Source organism: Xenia sp. Carnegie-2017, unplaced genomic scaffold (genome assembly GCF_021976095.1).
Source record: "Xenia sp. Carnegie-2017 unplaced genomic scaffold, XeniaSp_v1 HiC_scaffold_26, whole genome shotgun sequence".
NCBI classification, from domain to species: Eukaryota; Metazoa; Cnidaria; class Anthozoa; order Malacalcyonacea; family Xeniidae; genus Xenia; species Xenia sp. Carnegie-2017.
In genome coordinates, this window is record NW_025813489.1 from 497,525 (window position 1) to 502,516 (window position 4,992).

General features: G+C 35.4%; 2 long non-coding RNA genes across 2 annotated transcripts; one reads left to right on the plus strand and one right to left on the minus strand.

Moving 5' to 3' along the window:
* Positions 1-2,402: 2,402 nt before the first annotated feature.
* Positions 2,403-3,430, plus strand: LOC124453852. The gene is made up of 3 exons (XR_006951226.1): positions 2,403-2,717; positions 2,832-3,016; positions 3,102-3,430. It is a non-coding gene; the product is annotated as an uncharacterized LOC124453852 (long non-coding RNA).
* A 907-nt stretch (positions 3,431-4,337) lies between these two features.
* On the minus strand, positions 4,338-4,618 carry LOC124453853. Its single transcript, XR_006951227.1, has 2 exons — positions 4,543-4,618; positions 4,338-4,414 (listed from the first exon to the last, which is right to left on the minus strand). It is a non-coding gene; the product is annotated as an uncharacterized LOC124453853 (long non-coding RNA).
* Positions 4,619-4,992: the final 374 nt, after the last annotated feature.

Below are 4,992 nucleotides of genomic sequence, written 5' to 3' on the forward strand. Positions count from 1 at the left end.
TCCAAAGACGACGGATCTTACCGTTGTTTTATGGAACAGAGTGGGAAATATCTCAACAACATACACAGTACTAGCAAAGGTAGTTACTCAAAAACGTTCGTTTTATGCTTTTCCTTTCAGATAGGCCGTGACCATGAAACCAAATTGTTTTGTTTCGTGATACACATCTGAGAAATGGAAAATTTTTACAATTTTGTACTTTTCCTCTTAGCATACACCCATAAAAAAATTCCCAAGAAAACTATGCGCCCAAACTAGAATAATTGCTTTTCAAATCTTTAAAATTGCTGGTTGATCGTTAGACGCCATCTTCGATTTTTGAATTGTGGTTGATGGAATTTAGTGAAATTCACTCTCCTCAGTCCTTCTATGAATAATTACAGCCTGAAATTGCAAAATTTGAGGGTGCTTTGGGCAGCATGCAGGATAGCACACTTTCTTTAATGACCATTATACAAAATAAAGGCGCATGAGTTTATTTGAATGCTAAATTTCTGGGTTGAATTACTTTCTAAGTTACTGATAGAAATTAAATCTTGCAGATAACATCAACAAGGCATTTTTCACGTTTCTTAATTTATGTAGTAAAATGGACCTGTTTTTTTACACTCTTTTCCGAATATTAATTGACTTATTTACAAAGCATATAACATCGGTATCTAGAGACTTTCACCAATAAAATTGCTATGTCAAATGCTTTAATATATATCAATTCTTTCTTTAATTTTCTTCCTATTTTTTTACAAATCGCTTACAAAAAGCATGCTAAAATCAATTTTTCAGAAGTCTTCATAACAAAGCCTCTAATTACGCATATGAAGAACATCACTGCATAAGAAGGTGACAACGTGAAGGTAACTTGTAAAGCTTTTAGCGATAGTCTGCCGCACTTTCAGTGGGCTGTCGTCGAAGGAGAAAATGCAACTGTACGTGTCCTGGATCCCAACTTGAGCGAAGACGAATGTATATGGAAAGGTGGAGATGAACGATATCATGGTGTGCATATTCTCTTCATTAACGTAACCAGAAAAGACGAATGGTACTATTATTGTGTCGTTGGCGATAACCTGGGTTATGATTCTACCTCCACGTTTTACCAAGACCTATGACGCCAGTCTCCATGTCAGATGAGTGCGTTTTTTATGTTTTATTTTTCGCTCATATAAAACCATTGGCGCAGTTTCGCAACCATTGCATGAGCTTATTGTCTAGTCCAGGGGTCTCGAAACTACGGCCCGCGGGCCAGATGCGGCCTCTAAATCTGGCCCGCAGAGACACTTAAGAAGCCAATTTCACCACTCACATTGAGAAAACTGAACAGACTAATAGTTATTTTGTTATGATACTACTCTTGGTTGAAATTTAACCTTCAAATTTTGAATAAATATTTTCTTAACTAATGAAGCTTGTGTAATGTACTTCGTTTTATTAAAATATTCGCTCTTTCACCTGCGGTATACGGTTCGTCGGCCCTCAACATGCTGAATGAAAGTTCATGTGGCCCTCTGGCTGTAAAGTTTGGAGATCCCTGGTCTAGTCGAATGGTTTCATTAGTTTTATTTCGACTGTTAATCAAGTGACTAGCTGAATTTAACTGCGATATGAATAAATCTTTTTGTTTTTTTAAAATTTCGCAGCGAGCAGAATCCTAGCTTTTCCTGTAATCTGAGTGGCTGTAGCAGCCATCGGGATTTTGCGATATTTGATCGCGGTCCGAAATTTTACGATATCTGACTGCTGTCCGAAATCCTCTTGCTAATACTTGAGCGAAGACTTTTTCTGTTTTGTTTGGTTTTGTTTTACTCCGAAAGGAAATTATCAGCCATCTTTTGATTATAATAATCTATTTTAGGTGAATTTTGAGTTTGCTCAAGTAAAATGAAGAGCAAAGTTTTCATTGTTTATTTTAGCAAAAGTATATACGTTATTTAGATTTGCTCGGATGGAAAAATATTTCCCCTCGGTCTCAAAAATATCTCTCAGCCTGCGGCCACGGGCTTTTTTTGAGACCTCGGGAAAATATTTTCCCATCCGAACCTCCCAGCCGGTAAATAAAATATAATTATATCTAACACTCTGACACCAATCAACGCATTGTATGTTTTCACAAGGAGCAACAAAATTCTGAAAAACTACAATGATTTTACGAATAGCGAAAAACTTTTCCACGTTGTCTGGGCAACTGCTATTTTAGAGATTTTACTTTATTTGAAATTTTAAGAGCAATGGATTTTAATCTCACTTCCACGATTATTTCCATAAAAAAGGTGTTATCATTGACGCGTGATCTACATATGACACGTGATTTTCTGACAAAGACTGTTTGACTGTAGCTATTTTCAAAAACAAGGTTTGCAACTATTTGTTTACACACATTTTTTTACAGCAAACCAGACTTTTCCAGCACCATCAGCATGCTCCAGCAACAACCAGTTGAGAAGGACGAATCAGTTCAGAGTTCAAGAATTTCCCTTTACATTGTTGTATCCGTGGCTACCATCGTTCGTGTCATAGGCTCAATTATTGCCTACTTATTAATATTCAAATGCAAGAAACACAAGAAACGCGTGTTTAGCGTTGCCGGCTATCGCCCTCGAAATTATCCACGAAAGGGGAGAGACCTGCTGAGCTCTACTTCATCATCTGTGTCGACTAGCTCGACGAATCCGCTGTTGAACAATCAGCGTTTTCGAAGACATGACTCGGCTTTGTCAGACGTAAGTGTCATTCCTGATGATTTTGAATGTCTACTGAATGTTGAGAATACCTACTAGCTACATGCTTACACGCATAAACTATGCTTCGTTGATTTACTTTCATTAAATTCTCAGGACCGCTACTGGTGGTTGTCGAATACGCACCTTTCGGCATTTTACGAGAATATCTTCTTGAAAGAAGACTTGACCGAAACGGAGAGACCATTCCAATAGAAGGAGAAGAAAAGTTGTGCTTTAGGGATTTCGTCTCCTTCAGTTATCAAATTGCTCGTGGAATGGAATATTTGTCAGGAAGAAAGGTAGCTTTAGATTGAACTATATCACTGTACAGCTATATAAGCATTGGTGTGATGATTTATCCTTACACCACCAATAGTTTTGTAGTGTATTCATCGCGATCTTGCTGCCAGGAATATTTTAGTTGGTGAAGATAGAGTAATGAAAATTGCAGACTTTGGTTTAGCTCGCGACATTCATCAGATTGACTATTACCGCAAAACAACTGACGTATGTATTCTGTGAAATTGTGCCATTAATCCTGATAAATAATTTTTAAGAATATGAAAACATTTTTTGTCTTCATGGATTTTATTGTTTTCGTAAAGAAACTTCCTTGTATATGTATATTATAGTAAATTTTCTATTTTTGTGCCTGAACTTCGAGTGGAAATATTTTTGTTTGATATCATTGTATTATAAGACATTTATAATTACTTTGAACTTCACACTTTTTGTACTGCAGAGGAATGTCTTGTAAGTTATTTCTTAAAGTTTTCACACGGAATATCAATGAATGGAAAATGGCGATTTTGATGGAATAAAAGTGTAGGGTAAGGCAGCGTGCTAAAACGTTTATGCATGTTTTACAACAGTGGAATGAACATGAGCGAAAAGACTTTAGTTTCTCTTACTAAAATGTTTACAAGAACAAAGACATCGTGGAATTTTTATTCAATTCTTCATTTGTTCTTCTTTGATTTGAATATTTTTTAAGTTTACGTTTATGCGGATGCTTATGTCATGTCCTTTAGAAATCAGCCAATAGTGAAATATTAATGCCTGATGATATTGTTGTGCAGATTTCACTGTTACAATTTACGTTAAATTTCCAAAAACAATAACTTGAATGCTAGTTGCAACATACATATATAGTTTATAGCCAAATGAAATGAGATTCACTTTCTCACGTAGAAATTGACGTATGAAAAATATCTGTAGTCGCAGCCTAATGACAGAGCATGAGAAAATACAACAATAGATTAAATGCTAAATATATGTTCTACTTCATAGATCATACACTCATGCTTTGGCGAACGAGCTTACAGTTCACCGTTTTCAAATTATTTCTGTATGAAAACATGAACACTGCTAAAAGTAGATACCTTGTTCTAGCTGCGTGTGCGGAAGCTATGGTGTTGTGAAAAGTAATATTTCACGGAATTCAAAAATACGAGTTGGTCGATATTTACAACTTGCCGGCAGGATTGAGAAATTTTTCATGTATATTATTAATAAGTAATAGCATGGTTTCTCGTGCAATTTCGATAGTCTTTGAAAACTCACTCGTGCATGTTTTCCCGAATTGCACTCGAAATCATGCTATGACATATACGAATCATACCTGAGTGGCAAATCGAAGTGAACATAGGGTTTCCTGGAAAGAGTCCTCGCGAGGAGAAACATTCACGAACATCAAACTGAAATATGAATGTATTATTTACATACACTAATTATCACAACTAACACATGTGAATACTTCATGTCATCTACAATGACGTGTGTGCATTGATGAAAATCTGATACACATATATTCAGTAATACCAACCTTTTACTGTTACCACCAAGAGAGTTTTGCAACAAATGAGTTAATTTCGAGGTTCTATAAGGCACGTGACTAGCCTAAAATGTATTATAATTTATTTGACTATCATCTCTACACAGTATAGCTACGTATGATTGAGTAAAGTTAAAACAGACGCAAACATTTATTTTCTGGAATAAATAATCTAAACATGCAATTTTTTATTGTTGGAATTTCAAAGAACGGTCTATTGTTGCAGATGTATGTATTTTTCTTATATTTATGTCATGTTTAAAAATCGCATTGTGCACAGCGTTAATAGAATACAAAAATCTATTTTGAAGCCTTTCCGAAAAAACCCTCAAAAGCATGTTCTTTGGCAAATGATTTACTGGAGCAAATATATTGCCTTTCTAAAAATTCAACTTTTCCACTTTGCTATTCTACCTATTCAAATAGAAGAACAGTTGTCAC